This window comes from Lathyrus oleraceus, chromosome 5 (genome assembly GCF_024323335.1).
Source record: "Lathyrus oleraceus cultivar Zhongwan6 chromosome 5, CAAS_Psat_ZW6_1.0, whole genome shotgun sequence".
NCBI lineage: Eukaryota > Viridiplantae > Streptophyta > Magnoliopsida > Fabales > Fabaceae > Lathyrus > Lathyrus oleraceus.
The window spans coordinates 628762130-628779588 of record NC_066583.1 but is presented as its reverse complement, the minus strand read 5'-3'; the positions used below and the strand labels follow the sequence as shown (position 1 = coordinate 628779588).

The following is a 17459-nucleotide window of genomic DNA, read 5'->3' as shown; positions in this document are numbered from 1 at the left end:
CTAGCATTACTCTAACTGTATCCTATCAATCCTACTTATTACTAATTATTCTAAATAACACCTAATCCTCTAATTACGCTAGTTACAAACTTAATTAACCTAATTATATACTAATTGATACTCTAATTAAACCAAAAACAGTTAGAATTCAACAAAAAAACTTGGAAGAAAACCTGAATTGGACTTTTGATCTGTGGGGGTGTAGTAGGAAAACGCACGGGCCTTGGACTCAAACGGCCACAGTTGAATGGAGAGAGTCCGTGTACAACCTTCACGTAAGCTCAAATTGGACAGGGGAAAAGCACTTATTCAGAGAAGCTCTTGTGACGCGTTTGGATTCTTGGATTCCGGCGCCTTCAACCACTGCGTTCACGAGGATTTAGCACAAGCCGGAAGAAACGATCAACTCCAACACAACAATGCGTTATCCTTCTCACAGAATTGACTTCAACGATTATTACGATTCAAGGATTCAAGAACTCGCGGTGTTAAGCAATCCACCATGGTTCGCGATGTTCGATCTTTATTGATAGTTCAGATACTCGAAGATCCGCGATTCATCTCACTCCATTATCGTATGTGCGGATGGAAGAAAAACCACATCGAAATCGGATCGGAAAAACTTACCAGATTAAAGCTCCAATTACAATTAGGTACGAATCTTCCTCTTTCTCTGTTTCGGTTCCTTCTACTGCTTCTTCAATTATCGGTTTCTTTCTGATTGTAGCTTCTCACCAATTCCGTTACGAGTTGCGAGCTTCTACGGATTTTGTTGAAGGTTCTTGGTGGATGATGAAGGCCTCGCTCGCATCTCCGCTTTGAGATGAAGACGAAGACGTAATACCGGTATTGCCGATCGAAATGAAGAAGAAGTCTCTTGGATCGTGAGTTTCCGATTATTCCGATCTCTTCTGGATTTCTCTTTTCTATTATTTCTTCTTTTTTTCTTCTGCTTATCACTTCCGAGAAAGGAGATAATTGCTGCAGAATTGTTGCAGGATCTTTGGCGGTTCGGTTGTGATGATGATAAATTAATGTGGAAGAATTGAAGAGTGAAGATTGGAAGCGGTTGAAGGTTTCGGTGAACGGAGATTACGGTTACGGTTACGGATTCGTAGTGGTTGAAGGTTTGGCTATGGAGTTTGGAGTTTTTGATGAAGGTGATTGTGAATTGAAAACGGTTACGGTGGTTGAAGGTTTTGGTTGAAGGATTGGAAGAGTTTGTGATGAAGTTTGGAAGAAGAAGATTGGGAGAGAGGAAGAAATGAGATTGAGTCCGTTATGTGGAAAAATCTGGAAGTGTAGTGAGGTGAAGGTTTTTTTTGATTTTTTAGAGTTATGAGATTAAGATTAGAAGAAAATTCTGTTATTTGGTTGTGAAATTTTTCTGTTATTATGCAGGTATGGAATTGCATTCCCAGCTTGGCTTGTGCACTTTTTCTTATGTTGGCTCGCTCGGAGCAGCTTTTTGCTTGTGTATTTTGCAGGTTTTTTGTATCGGCTTATGCGGCTTGAAATCTCATTTGCTGTTATGTTTTGCAGTTTGAATAGCAGCTTGAAGTGTAGCTTGGTTTTGATGCCTTGGCTTGGCTTGGCAGTTATTGTGCAGGATTTTGTTTTTGGATTTATGCAGAATTTTATAGCAGAATTTTTTATATGCATTTTTGTTCATTTGTAATGCAGAATTTTTAATGCATTTTATGCAGAATTTTTGATGTGTTGCTGAATTTTGATGTGTTGCTGTTAAATGCAATGCAGAATTTTGGTTTTGTACAAATGGATATGGGTATGATTGGATAATGGCAATTGGTTTTAAACGGATAAACTAAATTGGATATGATTTGTGTTGAGTATTGGATAAAATGGATTATGGTAAAAAAAATGGATATGAAATTGGATAATGATTAAATTGGAATAAAAGTGGTTTTGAGGGATATGGAATTTAGATAGCCGTTAAAAAATGGTTAAATGGATTTGGTTAACTAGAAATGGATATGGTAATGAATGGGTTCTAAAAATAAAAGTGGATTTAGATTTTGATTAAATGGATATGGGTTAAACCAAATGGATACAAATGGATTAATGAACTTGGATTAAAATTGGATAAATGGGCTTAATGGGCTTATGAGATTTTCAAGATGAGATATGGATATGAAAAAATGGTTAATGGGATAAACTTGTGGACTTAACAAAAAAAAAGAAAAGAATGGGCTCAATGCAACCATGATTAAATTTCCACAACCAAATCAACTTTTCCGTAATCAACTAGGATCATCCAACTCAACTTGAATTTCCAAGATTAATTCGAGAAAAGAACGAAATGATTTCTAACCTCAAATTCTTCCAGATAAGTATTTGTAATGACAAATGAACTTCTTTGGGACATGAAGGAAGCGTCTCAACCCATCTCTCCACCTCCTAGCCCTCAGTTGACTTACAGTTGACTTTTATGGGCCTCAGATGACTTGGTCATGCACTGTGGACTTTGAGCTTTCAACACTTGGCCAAATTGCATCAAAATGAACCTTGGGTTCACATAAGCTCATTGGAACACCCATAGGGCCTTTGTCTCATGGAAAAACTTGATCTCTTGCACAATTGACTTCTCCTGATGCCAGTCCTGACTGATGCATTGCAATGGACTATGCAATGTGAATGCAATGTTAATGACCTAAAATGAAATGAATGTACAAATGGGAGGGTGCAAATTTGAGGTGCTACAGCTGCCCCTATTCAATCAACTGGGAACCCGAATGGATGAGAGCAACGACTGTCAGACTTTCAGGGTAAACAGGGATTGAATACCCAGTACCGTAGAATTTGCACACTGCTGGGAATTTTTTTTTGTTTTCTTCTTTCTTTTCAGGGTAAAGCACATCCAGACATCGACACACGATGAATGGGAACAGAAATCATCTCAACTAGATGCCAACGGACAACTAGGAAACACTCAACGTTTACCAAAACCAACGGAGAGGTAACTCAACTCTACTGGGGATAACCAGGAAAGGATACAACCGTACGTCAGCGGACGTAATGGGGAAAAACTACCAAGACCAACGGAGAGGTAACCAACTTGGGGAAAGGTACAACTAGACGTCATAGGACGACTAGGAAAAACTCGACGTTTACCAAGACCAACGGAGAGGTAACCAATCATTAATGAATGAATGGGAAGACTCGACCAGACGTCATAGGACGAAAGGGAGAAGCTCGACGTTTATCGACACCAACGGAGAAGGAGAAAACTCAGCCAGACGTCATAGGACGAAAGGGAGACTCAACGTTTATCGACACCAACGGAGAAGGAGAAAACTCAGCCAGACGTCATAGGACGAAAGGGAGACTCAACGTTTATCGACACCAACGGAGAAGGAGAAAACTCAACCAGACGTCATAGGACGAAAGGGAGACTCAACGTTTATCGACACCAACGGAGAAGGAGAAAACTCAGCCAGACGTCATAGGACGAAAGGGAGACTCAACGTTTATCGACACCAACGGAGAAGGAGAAAACTCAGCCAGACGTCATAGGACGAAAGGGAGACTCAACGTTTATCGACACCAACGGAGAAGGAGAAAACTCAGCCAGACGTCATAGGACGAAAGGGAGACTCAACGTTTATCGACACCAACGGAGAAGGAGAAAACTCAACCAGACGTCATAGGACGAAAGGGAGACTCAACGTTTATCGACACCAACGGAGAAGGAGAAAACTCCACCTGGGGAAGGGTACAACTAGACGTCATAGGACGAATAGGAAAAACTCGACGTTTATCGACACCAACGGAGAGGAGAAAACTCTGAGGGGAATCATATGGTATTACCAAATGATCTGTAGGGAATAAGCAACTAGACATCATCGGACGACTAGGAAAAACTCGACGTTTATCGACACCAACGGAGAGGAGGTTCAACTGGGGAAGACCCTGTGGGGAAAGATATCAACTATACGCCAACGGACGCATAGGAAAAACTCGACGTTTATCGACACCAACGGAGAGGAGGACTCTTCTAGGGAGAGCGAACACAACCAAATCATCAATGGATGATGGGGAAAAACTCGACGTTTATCGACACCAACTGAGAGGAGGAAACTTCACTAGGGAAGGGACGACGTTACGAACATCGAACGATGATGTTTACCGTCACCAAAGAAGACCAGACACTACGCATGACTGGGAAAGCACCGAAAGATGGTGTTTACCGACACCAAAGAAACAACACACGCGGGTGCTGACATGATACTGACATCTACAAGCCTGGGCAAGACTACACACTTGCAGGGGATCTCACCGGGGAACAAGGTCACGACAGTGAGCAAACAGGAAGGAACACCACGGATACCGGGTTGTAGGTATGAAACGAGTGACCGACCAAAACGTGAATTGGTTTGTGTTCAAAAACACTCAACATCCTGAAGAGGGCTAGAAAAGCAGTCTTGTTAGAGGATGGACATTCAATTCCACAAGGAATACGAATCTTACTCGACTGGGGAGGACGACTTCGACCCAAGAGCGCGTGAGACAGATTACCTATAGCCGTCAAAACGTAGATAATAGACTCGCATGGAAGATTATCCATAACTGGGTTGTAGGTTGTTAGATGGATAAAACGACCGAAATCATCCTGAAGAGAGCGAAAGCAAACTTGTTAAAGGACGGACATTCGATTCCACAAGGAATACGAATCTTACTCTGCTGGAGAAAACAATCAAAAGACTGACCAGAGAGTGCATGAGACATATTATCTATAGCCGTCAAAACGTAGATAATAATCTCGCATGGAAGATTATCCATAGTCGGGTTGTAGGCTGTTAAATGGATAAACGACCGAAAAGAAAGGCATCGGGTACCAGGAATAGGTATGCAAAGATGACCAATCAAAAGAGGATGAAGTTGCTTACTCTGAGCAAATATCCGAAAGGAAGGAGAAGACCCACTGGGGACAATACTGCTTGATCAAGGCGAGTATCCAGAGGGGAAAAGAATATCAATACCGCAAACCGGATACTGATAACTGCAAAGAGGGGATTACATCTACCGGTTAGTAGGCAGAAAACCACGGAAAAGTAACCAGTCATCGATAAGATGAGCACACAGGGTTAACTCCACCAAGGGGATGAAAGTGGGACTTTACAACTACCGATTTGTAGGTAGAAAACCACAAAGATAGGACTTACAACTACCGGGTTGTAGGTAGAAGCCAACCGACAGAATGAACCACAAAGGTTACCTCTGCTAGGGGATGAAAGTGGGATTTTACAACTACCGGTTTGTAGGCAGAAAACCACGGGAACAGAAACCGTCATCAACTAGGATGAGCACAAAGGGTTAACCCCACCAAGGGGAGAACGTGGGATTTTACAACTACCAGCTTGTAGGTAGAAAACCACAAAGATAGGACTTACAACTACCGGTTCGTAGGTAGAAGCCACAAATTCCGCTGAGGATAAGATGAATGAGTACCGGTTAGTGAGCCACTATTCATTCATGCCCCAGGGCAACACAAGAGACAGTCAACAAGAAGCCAATTTAGGATCGATCCAAAAAGGCAAACTGAAACAAGACTCATCCTAATGAGGAAAGAACTCAATAGGGAAAACCCATCCCATTAGGGAGGGAACGGAAGCAACCGTCATCCACGAGGATGTATCTCAGTGGGGAAATGGCAGGAAAGGATGGACACTTTCTGCTTAAGGGGTAGACTCTACATGGAGAGATCAGACACACCCACATCTACTAGGAGGCTGCTGGGTAGAACCAGGTTTTTCTTTCACCAACGGATGAGGAAATAAACCTCTCTGGGGGTACCAATCCTGAGTGCCGTCAGGAGCAACTGTAGCGAAAGCGCTGTACATACGTCGAACAAGAAGCTGCCTCTGCCGGGGAGACGGTCTGATCGGGTTAACGCATGAATGCATATGTTTGAATTTTTCTATGGCGTAATGCTCCATTATGAATGGAAATGCTACGCCTTTGAGGATGCAATGATTACTATATGCAAAATGCAAAATGAACTCCGGCTAGGGAGCCGAACTGATCAGATACTCTAACTCTGTGGGGAGACTTTGCTGAGGAAATCCGCTTGAAGGATACTCCGCGGGGAGAGCCTTGTTGGGGAAATGATTTGCGGAGAAAGCACCGACTTCTCACTCATGCTGAGAAAATGACGGAATACTGAGACGTCAATCCTCCAAATACCGAATCGTTGCAGAAAAGCATCCGTGCCAGGGAGAGGAGAAGACTGCTCTGCTGGAGAGACGAAAATTGAAGTCTTCAGTACACCTACTGCTTGAGAACTGGCCCACGATAATGTCCAAAACAACAACCTTGCTGGGGATGCCCCACGATAGGGCTCAAACAGCACTCTATTAGGGATGCCCCACCATAGGGCTAACAGAGACTTGGAGAAAACATGTTGCACTGTCGGGGACGTGAAGATGAACAACTTCAACCAACACTGCACTGAGCAACCTCGCTGAGGAGAGACCATGAAAAGGTTCTACAGGACAAAGATACAGTTATGCTCGAGATACGAATGACTGTCTTACCCGTCGGTAATCATACCACCCTTGGGAGAGCACTGCGGGTCTCCTAGGTATCCTTTCATCATTGTGAATGTTCACTTTTTTTAAGAACAATTTTGTGAAAAATTTTGTTTATTTTGAAAACAATGATACTTTATCAATTAAAACATGCAAAACATTTGTTGAGTTGAAACAAATAAGAGTGCAAATAATGGGGTAAAAGCTCAAATCGATGTGATGGAATGGTAGTCTGCAAAGGGCGAGACTCCATAGATCTGTACAAGTTTGAAATCGGTGATATATATTGGAGAGGGCTACATTGAACATAACGACCTTTCCTCTACCATTCTGAATCTCGATGTATTCGGAGCTTCGGTCGACGACGCATAGAGAATTCCTGGCGGATGACAGATATAGAACACGGTCTTGTCAAGATGCAGTTACTTGCCAAATCCCTAATTTTTGCCTAGATTGCCCCAGTGTGAGGTGATCAATCTAGCGGGATGCAAATTCTTTTTTCCCAATGTCTCTAACTTTTGCCTGGATTGCCCTTTCGGGTTTTCAATCCACCGAGACGCTCCTTTTTTGCCTAAGTCGCCCTTTGGGGTGTTCGACTTAGCGAGCTGTTTTGCTTCCTTTTTTTTTTGTTTTAGGTGAAGTATTTCTTGACTGTATCTGGATTCACAGGACGAGTGAACTTCTCCATCCATTGTTGTAAGTGTCAAAGCACCGCCTGAAAAGGCTCTCTTGAAAACATATGGACGTTCATAGCTTGGAGTCCACTTGCCCCTGGAATCGGGCACGAAAGACAAGACTTTCTTGAGCACAAGGTCATTTTCTCAGAACTCGAGACTCGACCTTCTAGTCGAATGCTTTCGTCACTCTCTGCTGATATAACTGACCATGACACCTGGCAGTTAATCTCTTCTTTTCGATCGAATTCAGCATCAGTCAACTTGGGACTTTGAGGGTGCTATTTTTCCTTTGTTTTTTCTCTTGATTTTGCTTTTGATTTCTTTTGTACCCTTTCTTTCTTTGTTTTTTTTTTTTTTTTTTGTTTTTTTTTTGATTGATTTTTTTTTTGATGCCCCAGTTGGCTGTTCTGCTGATTCTCGAGATGCAGCTGAGTGATCTTCTTTTCTTGCTCAAGAAGTCGGGAAATCTCGTCAGGAATCCCTTCAACATCATCTTCTTCTACTTCGAATACAGGGAATTCAAAATTGGGAGATGACGTCCGATCATTATGTTCAATGGGTTTGAGAAACAACCTGCATAATGATTTCGATATGAAAAACTTTTTGGAAAACAAACAAGACAATCGTTATGCAGATGAAAAGATTGCTTTTATTCCTGTTTTTAGGGTTTTTTGTGATCACCAATTTCATGCAAAAAGCGAAAAGGGAAAACAATTGGAAAAACAAATGTTTAACATGCATTTACTTGAATGAAAATATCATTGCACAAAATGTTGCCAACAATGTCATCACTTCTCCTTTTGGCATGGGAGAAGGGTTTTTAAACAAAGTGATTATTACTCTGACTTATGAACAACTGTAGGAACGCCCACAGTGACCCAATTGTGATAGATCCTACCAGGGATAACAACTGTCAGAATCTCTTGCATTAGTAGCTTCTGCTTTTGATCAACCCTCTTTGTTGAAGACCTCAGGAGAAAAGCCAACGCCAGCCCGCGACTTGTTATCTTCAAGCTTGATTAACACGGGGACCCAAGTCTTCAAAGTTCAGAATACCTGACTGCACGAGGTCTTGAACCTTCATTTTCAACTGAAAGCAACTATCCAAATCATGACCAGGAGCACCCGAATGATACACACAATGCTGCTCAGGCCTATACCACCACCGAGGGTTGACGGGTATAGCCGGCGGGTCTCTGGGAGTAATCAAGTTCCGCTCTATCAACGAGGGATACAACTCTGAGTATGACATAGGGATCGGGTCAAAAATGATCCTCTTCCTCTCATTACCCGTATTGGCTTGATTATCGTTGGGAGGCTGGTAAGCCTGCTGTTGCGGACGATGTTGCTGATGTTGATACTGTTGAGTTGGCCTTCCCTGTTGCTGTTGGGTTGTTGGAATAGTCACAGCGGCCTGACTATATTGTCCTCTGTTTGCACTCCTCCGACGGTGCACAGCATTTGTTTCACTTTCTCCCCTTTTGGGTGCCCCAGAGAATGGCTTCTTAGAATTCAACGAACTTGAAGAGCCACGATGGCGAACCGGAGTACGGGTTGCTCTGACATTAACAGTTTCTGTAGCAAGCGGCTGTCCATTGACTATGATACCCCTCAAATCATCATCCACGTCGTAGTTGTTGACGAGAATAGTGACAGCAGCAATTTGATCATTAACGGGGACCCCCTCTGGTGAAGCACGACTGGGTGGCAGAATCATGGCTTCCTGTCTCTGGGCTAAGGCTCGCAGCTCCTCTTGCCCCTGAACGACCCCTTGCATCATGGTCATGAACTGGGCCATGTTTGCCCTCATCTCAGCCAACTCAGTCTGAACCTGATCCATACTCCTCTGATGATTCGATCTGGTTGCGGTGCGGACGATGATCAACAATCATGTCTCAGACAGGAGCCAGAGTGAGAAGTCCGAACTAGAACACCTGTTATGCAACATGTTATGATTATGATGCTAATGCATATGATGCACATGATAATGATCATTTCTCAGGCCTTCAAAGAGCCTGATTCATCTTCGGAAAAAAAGCAATCTGCAGCAACGGCACAGTATACAAGAGCAATGAGTACCGAGTGAAACCAACAATTTCATCTGTAAATGAGTACCCGGATCTATCAGTGAACAGACTCTGGAATGTACCTGAGAAATGATATGCATGCAGAGATCATTTTTTTTTCTCTTTTTTTTTTCAATTTTTTTATTGATTCTTTTTTTTTTGTTGATTACGTTTCTTTTGAAAAATAAACATGCTATGATGCACATGATGCAGACACGACTGGCAAGCTGTGCATATCTGGACACAGGATCGAAGCTTCGGCTCGAACTCTGATCACAACCATCTGAAACCCCAAAGTCAACTGGTCAACTGTCATCTGAACCCAATCTGAGGAACCGAGTCACCAACGGAGCAACCTTAAATTCAGCCCAGGGATCCGAAATAAACGGAACCCTCTGATCAATACCGGGGTCAAACCTCCGGCGTCCAGAAATAACGATCCATAAATCCGACTTATAAATATGACTCTGATCAACGAAACCAAAAGTCACCATCAAAGTCACCATCAGAACATGCATCTGTAAGAATCACCCTCCCCTCACAGGTAAATTCTAATCAGGTTATCCTAAGGCGGATAATGGTCTCGACAATCGGACAAAGATACTCAATGGGTTTGCCCTTTCGGGTGTGCCATTGTAGCTCTCTTAAGATCGTCTAAACCAAAGATCCGGGAAATGATCGGTCACCGGAGTCAATAGCCCAGAAGAGATAACTAAACCAAAGTGAAATATTCCACAATGGAAAGCTCTCCGATGAACCTCGTCCGGCTTGTGGTATGTCACGTTACAACAATATACTAATATAGCAAATGAGGAACGTGAGACCACACTAATCCTAGGTGTATACTCGGGCCTGGGTTTTAGCCCCACTCAGAACACCCACCCCAAACAGAGGAACCACCTGCACAGAGAACAGCTCAATGATAGTATGATGCATGCAAACATAAATGCAAACAATAAATGCAAACAATAAATGAAATGAATGCAATAAATAACAGCAAATAGCAACCAAAGCCCCAACCTAGAGAGCGCTAGGAGAGACTCGCTTAGGGAAGATGGACCAGCACAGGTCAACTTCATTTTCCCCAGCAGAGTCGCCAGCTGTCGCATTACGCAAAAAACCGGCGGGAAAACAAGAACAACAGAGCCGCCACCGTGCGTTATTTATCCCAAAGGAGGGAAAGGAAACGCTCAGAGTAAACCTGGAAAAAGCATGGTCTCGCGACCAAAGAGAATGGGATCGGGAGTCGGTTATGCGAAGGGAAGGTATTAGCACCCCTACGCATCCGTCGTACTCGACGGGATCCACGCACAATAGGAAGGGAAAATGGTTGCTAAAAACACTGCTCAAACAAACATCTACACAGGCTGGAAGGGACACAAGAAAACAGACAAGACTGACTCGGCAGGACATCGCGTCCTGGGCCTGCTTAGTCTATCAAGCATAGACATCAGAGTCTAAGTAGTTCGGACTGGGGAAACGACACATGCTCGCTAGGATGTCGCATCCTATGCATACGTATCTCCTTGGACGAAGGAGAATTAGAGCATTCGTAGCTCGGCTGACACGCACACAAACAAACACAGGCAAAGGCAAACGTGGAGCCTGAATGCCAATCACTGGACTTACATCAGCATCTGAACCAAAACACACACAAGAAGGCAAACGTGGAGCCTGAATGCCAATCACTGGGCTTACATCAGCATCCGAACCAAAACACGCACAAGAAGGCAAAACAAAGACACAGGCGAAAGAAGGGTCTCGATTGCAACTAGGGCAAGAGAAAGGGAAGGTCTCAATCGCAACAAGGGCGAGAGAAAAGAATTAGTGTTAGTTGTTAGTCAAACTCGACAAGACATCGCATCTCGTGCCTACGTATCTCATCTGGACATGAGAATCAGAGTTGCCGTAGTTCGGCTAAACTATTCCTGTTGGTTTGTGTTTTTTAAGTGGACAACGTCACTACGCAATCTACCGGATGCTCGACCTTTGGAGACTTACTCGCCTGTAGTAGAAGGAGTGGACGTATCCTTACGAGGGGATAATGTTTGTTTGTGTTTTAGGAAAGCTCAAGCAAGAAAGGAAGTCCTATACGAAGGAACCGTGCTACCTTAATTGACATGCAAACGAGACTACGCGGAGTCTAGCAAACCTAGGGGATACAATCACACCACACAAACATATACAACATGAAATAAACACACCAACAAGGGGCTCAAACATCAGGGCTAGGCTTTAGTCGAGGGGTCATATCAACCTCAACAAACAAGCCTCTGTATCGGGGTAAGGTTAGCTCTTAACCTTGCCATTGAGGGGCTAAGGTGAAGCTGATGAAGGGTGAGTGAAGATGAGACTTCACAGCTCTTATCCCTGGTCAGGGAGAGCTTCAGACAAAGGAGCGTGGGTTCAGAATGTGGGAACCCTTCTACGCTCAAGACTCTGACACAACTGTACATTGTACAAGATCTTGGGTTTGTGTCCCAATGCATCAACACAGTGGTGTGAGCAGAGGGACGACTCAACAGAATAGCGGGGGATAGATTGCATATCCCTTTGATCCGCCAATTGCCTCATAGAGGTCTTCACCTGCTTGGCACAAAGGTAAACAATCACAAACATCGCCTCTTAAGGAGGACTTCAGACAGGTGCCTGGCCAAGTAACAGGCCAGGTCTTCCAGACTACATGGAGTAAGGAAATCATACCTCAGTGCAAATTGCTTATCAAGCAAAGCAAAGCAATATTAGCAACTAATGTACCTGAAATCAATCAAATATCATCAGTATACTAATCACACAACTAAACAGCAAATGGTTCACAATTAACTATAAACAGACAAACACAAGCCAATGCACCAAGGTGCAAGTCATTAAGGCTCAAGCTCAGATATCAAACCCTGCAAAACAAAGTCAAAATTAGCTATATACAAGTCACAAGTCAACTCCAATGGAGGCACATCATCAAGCATAGGCCATTTGTGCTATTAACCTGAAACACAACTCAAAAGTGAGATCACAAACCACTAGTTCAAGACTAGGGTCAAAATGAGAACAAATCCAAAACTGAACATGAAACTCATTTAATCAAGAGATAACACGTCCTAAAACTATGGGAGCATGCAAGATTGAATTATTTCTAAGCCTAAGGGTAGAATAGTCATTTCACAGTTAGGGAGTAATATTGAACCAAAATTCTATTTATATCTAACCTAGACTAAATATTTCTAAAATCTAAGTAATTCTAATCTAAAACTGTTTAATTCTAATCATTAACGGTAACTAAACAATTAACCTCCTAATCACATCTAATTATTTCTAAAAATCTATTAGACTATTCTAAACATTATTCTAAATCAACATATTCTAATTCTAATTTGACAACTAATTAAAATGGTTTCCAAATTCTAAAATTAATTTCTAATTGTCCTAAACAAACTCTAATCCTAATTTTCCTAATTAATTTCTACAGTTATTGTATTTCTAAAAAACATTTCTAATACTAATCCACCTAATTGACTCTGAAGTTAATCCTAATACTAATGTATTCAATGTAACAGTCCTAAGATTAATTTCTAATTATTATTTAATTCTAATTCTGATTCTACAATTACTCAAGCAATATTCTAAAATCATTATTAAAAAAACTATTCCTAGCATTACTCTAACTGTATCCTATCAATCCTACTTATTACTAATTATTCTAAATAACACCTAATCCTCTAATTACGCTAGTTACAAACTTAATTAACCTAATTATATACTAATTGATACTCTAATTAAACCAAAAACAGTTAGAATTCAACAAAAAAACTTGGAAGAAAACCTGAATTGGACTTTTGATCTGTGGGGGTGTAGTAGGAAAACGCACGGGCCTTGGACTCAAACGGCCACAGTTGAATGGAGAGAGTCCGTGTACAACCTTCACGTAAGCTCAAATTGGACAGGGGAAAAGCACTTATTCAGAGAAGCTCTTGTGACGCGTTTGGATTCTTGGATTCCGGCGCCTTCAACCACTGCGTTCACGAGGATTTAGCACAAGCCGGAAGAAACGATCAACTCCAACACAACAATGCGTTATCCTTCTCACAGAATTGACTTCAACGATTATTACGATTCAAGGATTCAAGAACTCGCGGTGTTAAGCAATCCACCATGGTTCGCGATGTTCGATCTTTATTGATAGTTCAGATACTCAAAGATCCGCGATTCATCTCACTCCATTATCGTATGTGCGGATGGAAGAAAAACCACATCGAAATCGGATCGGAAAAACTTACCAGATTAAAGCTCCAATTACAATTAGGTACGAATCTTCCTCTTTCTCTGTTTCGGTTCCTTCTACTGCTTCTTCAATTATCGGTTTCTTTCTGATTGTAGCTTCTCACCAATTCCGTTACGAGTTGCGAGCTTCTACGGATTTTGTTGAAGGTTCTTGGTGGATGATGAAGGCCTCGCTCGCATCTCCGCTTTGAGATGAAGACGAAGACGTAATACCGGTATTGCCGATCGAAATGAAGAAGAAGTCTCTTGGATCGTGAGTTTCCGATTATTCCGATCTCTTCTGGATTTCTCTTTTCTATTATTTCTCTTTTTTTCTTCTGCTTATCACTTCCGAGAAAGGAGATAATTGCTGCAGAATTGTTGCAGGATCTTTGGCGGTTCGGTTGTGATGATGATAAATTAATGTGGAAGAATTGAAGAGTGAAGATTGGAAGCGGTTGAAGGTTTCGGTGAACGGAGATTACGGTTACGGTTACGGATTCGTAGTGGTTGAAGGTTTGGCTATGGAGTTTGGAGTTTTTGATGAAGGTGATTGTGAATTGAAAAACGGTTACGGTGGTTGAAGGTTTTGGTTGAAGGATTGGAAGAGTTTGTGATGAAGTTTGGAAGAAGAAGATTGGGAGAGAGGAAGAAATGAGATTGAGTCCGTTATGTGGAAAAATCTGGAAGTGTAGTGAGGTGAAGGTTTTTTTTGATTTTTTAGAGTTATGAGATTAAGATTAGAAGAAAATTCTGTTATTTGGTTGTGAAATTTTTCTGTTATTATGCAGGTATGGAATTGCATTCCCAGCTTGGCTTGTGCACTTTTTCTTATGTTGGCTCGCTCGGAGCAGCTTTTTGCTTGTGTATTTTGCAGGTTTTTTGTATCGGCTTATGCGGCTTGAAATCTCATTTGCTGTTATGTTTTGCAGTTTGAATAGCAGCTTGAAGTGTAGCTTGGTTTTGATGCCTTGGCTTGGCTTGGCAGTTATTGTGCAGGATTTTGTTTTTGGATTTATGCAGAATTTTATAGCAGAATTTTTTATATGCATTTTTGTTCATTTGTAATGCAGAATTTTTAATGCATTTTATGCAGAATTTTTGATGTGTTGCTGAATTTTGATGTGTTGCTGTTAAATGCAATGCAGAATTTTGGTTTTGTACAAATGGATATGGGTATGATTGGATAATGGCAATTGGTTTTAAACGGATAAACTAAATTGGATATGATTTGTGTTGAGTATTGGATAAAATGGATTATGGTAAAAAAAATGGATATGAAATTGGATAATGATTAAATTGGAATAAAAGTGGTTTTGAGGGATATGGAATTTGGATAGCCGTTAAAAAATGGTTAAATGGATTTGGTTAACTAGAAATGGATATGGTAATGAATGGGTTCTAAAAATAAAAGTGGATTTAGATTTTGATTAAATGGATATGGGTTAAACCAAATGGATACAAATGGATTAATGAACTTGGATTAAAATTGGATAAATGGGCTTAATGGGCTTATGAGATTTTCAAGATGAGATATGGATATGAAAAAATGGTTAATGGGATAAACTTGTGGACTTAACAAAAAAAAAAGAAAAGAATGGGCTCAATGCAACCATGATTAAATTTCCACAACCAAATCAACTTTTCCGTAATCAACTAGGATCATCCAACTCAACTTGAATTTCCAAGATTAATTCGAGAAAAGAACGAAATGATTTCTAACCTCAAATTCTTCCAGATAAGTATTTGTAATGACAAATGAACTTCTTTGGGACATGAAGGAAGCGTCTCAACCCATCTCTCCACCTCCTAGCCCTCAGTTGACTTACAGTTGACTTTTATGGGCCTCAGATGACTTGGTCATGCACTGTGGACTTTGAGCTTTCAACACTTGGCCAAATTGCATCAAAATGAACCTTGGGTTCACATAAGCTCATTGGAACACCCATAGGGCCTTTGTCTCATGGAAAAACTTGATCTCTTGCACAGTTGACTTCTCCTGATGCCAGTCCTGACTGATGCAATGCAATGGACTATGCAATGTGAATGCAATGTTAATGACCTAAAATGAAATGAATGTACAAATGTGAGGGTGCAAATTTGAGGTGCTACATGTACCAGACGGATTTTTCTTTTGAGATTGTTTCTTTGCCGATTCTGACATGCATTGTTAATTATTTCCCATCAGAGTGCAAATTGTTCGTCTGTTCTTGGTATTCAATCACTCTTCACCCTGATCATTTGAAAGCCGAGGCTGTTCATATCGATAGGTTCACAGTGGATTGAATAGGGACAGCTGTAACACCTCAAAATTTGTCCTCCTATCTTGGGACTAGCTTAGCATATTGCATTTCATTTTTGTAGGACATTAGACATTGCATATTGCATATCATGTGACAATGAGCAAGTCATCCTCCTAGGTCTTTCTCAGAAGATGGAAAGGTTAAAAGATTCAAGCGTGAGGGTCTTATTGAATTGATCACTAATCATCTGAGGTTTGTGCTTCAATTAGGGTTTCTTGGTTCCTCAAGGAGATTGGGTATTATCTTGGTTGAAATGGTACATCATCATCATCATCATGGTTCATTATTTCTGATAAGATTCCTTGGGATTAGGGTTTTGACCTCTGGTCAACCCTAATCAGTTGCATTCTACCAATCAGGGTTTTTCAAGGAGATGAGGTCTTTATTGGGATGAAGATCATCATATGATTTTATTGAGCTTGTATAAGCTAGGGTTTCATTGTGGTGCCATTTCATCAAGAGGTTGAGGCTCAAATTCATCTGTGCATGACCAAGTCATCTGTCAACCACAAAAGTCAACAGAAGTCAACTGTCAGTTCAACTGTGGATTTGGAGGTGGGAAGTGGTTAGAGACATCACATTCATGTTCAAACAAGTCTCATTTGACATTTCAAACATCAACATTGAAGAATTTGAGGTCAGATCAAAACTTGCCAAAAATAGCAGGTGACCTATAATTCAAATTTGCCAAAAATGGAAAGGTTTTCAACTCAAGATTACATCATCAAGAAAGATTCAAATGAAATTTTGTTGAACATGAAAGTTGTAGATTTTTCTCTCCCATTTCTAAAAAGTCCAAGATCATCAATTTCTCATGTGTGGATAAGGATATATGATCAAAACTTGACAAAGTGTACATGGAACTTCAAATGAGCATAACTTCTCAACCAAAGCTCCAAATTGGATGGCTCTTTTTTCATTTTTCTTCTCTTAACCTCTAGTTTCCAAATCCTACATTGCATTACATGAATTATATTCACATGATCATTTGATAATTTCTTGGATTTTTGGAGGGAAAACTTGAAATTTAAAATTGGTGCATGGCTTGATCATTTTACCATTACCATTGGCTCCAAAATCAAATTTTAAGTGGAAATGAATCAGATTTTCGTGCACTATTCACCATGCATTTCATGCATAGGGTGAAAAATCACATTTGCCAAAACACTCCATAACTCACTAATTCCATTTGCAAATTGGTTTAAGCATAATTAAACATGATTAGGGGGAGGTATAAAAGCCAAACCCTAACTGTTTTTCAGGAGAGGCTTCATAATTTCATATCTAGATCAAATTCATCAAACTTTTCTCTCAAAATTTTCTCTCAATTTCTTCAAACAAATCACATTCCATTGCTTGATTCATCATCTGGAAGCATCCTTGAGCAAGTTTGGAAGAGAATTCACATGAAATCGTGCCTGTTTGAAGCATATGCAAGCTTGAACTCATCCATGGTGAATCCGAATTCTGGTGGAATCAAGTGCAATTGAACTTCAAGCTTTCATCCAATTAACTCTACAAGCTGCATAGAGGAAGTTTGAAGCATCACAAGGCCTGAATCACACGAATTCCAGATCTGCACTTCAAGAGGTCACCAAATCGAATTTC

At 41.1% G+C, this 17459-nt stretch overlaps 1 long non-coding RNA gene across 4 annotated transcripts; it reads left to right on the top strand.

Moving 5' to 3' along the window:
- The first annotated feature begins 248 nt into the window (after positions 1 to 248).
- On the top strand, positions 249 to 14082 carry LOC127087320 (uncharacterized). 4 transcript variants are annotated; one of them, XR_007789837.1, is made up of 3 exons: positions 249 to 653; positions 13666 to 13822; positions 13936 to 14082. It is a non-coding gene; the product is annotated as an uncharacterized LOC127087320 (long non-coding RNA). The 4 variants fall into 4 exon arrangements; XR_007789838.1 differs by lacking the exon at positions 13666 to 13822 and adding an exon at positions 728 to 884 and having other exon boundaries at positions 252 to 653; XR_007789836.1 differs by lacking the exons at positions 13666 to 13822; positions 13936 to 14082 and adding exons at positions 728 to 884; positions 999 to 1145 and having other exon boundaries at positions 253 to 653.
- The last annotated feature ends 3377 nt before the right edge of the window (positions 14083 to 17459 follow it).